Below are 1,338 nucleotides of genomic sequence, written 5' to 3'. Positions count from 1 at the left end.
TACAGGCCAAGTATAATAATAAGCAGCAGAAACATACACATCTTCGGCATTGTTACATACATATACTTTTGATGGAGATGTGTCAGTCAAATGTGAGATTCTTTTAGTACAGTAGCAATAACATCACGTTTTGAAGGCTGTGGTGGTAACAATGCTTCCGGTAAATCCAAACGCACATATCAGGTCACTGTCTCAAACCGAGGCTTGTAACTGATTATCTCAAAATTCACTGATAACAAAATTCATTCCAATTATAAAATATTTTCTCTGAAAATAGTAATTTCGATAGTATTGATAGCTTTAAGAAAAAAGGCCATGAAATATTCATATAAAAAAGAAATGAACAGTTATTTTTGAAGCCTATTCTTCAGCTTAGCAACTTAGGATTGTGAGCTGATAGTCTTAGTGGCCATGGAACTTTATCAGCTCTAGCCCTGTTTGTCAGAGATAGCACCAGCTCCCAACACAATCTACAGTATTCAGTCTAATAAGAGCTCAAACTACCTGAAAACATTTGCTGGCTATATGATTTAAAATAAAGTAATATGTCAAGTTTTTTTAGCAATATTTGAAATCTAATGTTGCAAAAGTTGCAATAGTTTATCAGCACTTTTAATGTTATTTTACATACCTATTATCATCACATATTAGTAAATATTTTGTATCATTTGATGACTTACAAAAACTCAAGGCATCTATGCATTATGGTACAGGCATTGTTCAGAAGCAGGTCTTGGTATTTTTGTTAGAAGGAATACAGCTTTGCACCTAAAGTCTAGGTATTCTCCTTCCCTTCTTAGATAAGAGAATTAAGTGATATTTAATTTGTTTTAAAGAATACCCTGTTTAACTGTAGAATTGTTTACTTATGTGGTAGCAAGTAGAAAAAACACAAATGTGCAGTACACGTAAACATTATAATTTGTAAGGTATTAAAAGGAAGCTATAACAAAACATATTGACGTTGGCCTTAAAGGAATGATAAGTTTGATGAAGCAAGTCCCTTTAAAAAGAAAATCCTTGTGCAAAATACACGGGAGCAAACTGTAGTCTGTTTTTGTTTACTATTTTTTTTTACCACATAAATAGCTGGGCAACAGTTCATAAATGTGTGTTCAGGGTCAAAAGTTATCATTCGAATCTATGGAAATTATTATATACTGTGATAAGCAGCACGGCACTCCGAGATGTTCAATTAAACCATCTTACTAGCTAACACTGAACAGGACTCAATACATGACGCTTGTAAGTGAATGGCAAAATTACTTTGCAAACTCTCGAAGTCACATGTTTTAATTTACAATGCGTATGAGTTATGAAGAAAAAATAATGCAAATC

The sequence above is a fragment of the Pomacea canaliculata genome, linkage group LG12 (assembly GCF_003073045.1).
Source record: "Pomacea canaliculata isolate SZHN2017 linkage group LG12, ASM307304v1, whole genome shotgun sequence".
Taxonomy (NCBI): Eukaryota; Metazoa; Mollusca; class Gastropoda; order Architaenioglossa; family Ampullariidae; genus Pomacea; species Pomacea canaliculata.
The sequence above is the reverse complement of the archived record's forward strand: the minus strand, read 5'-3'. Positions refer to the sequence as shown.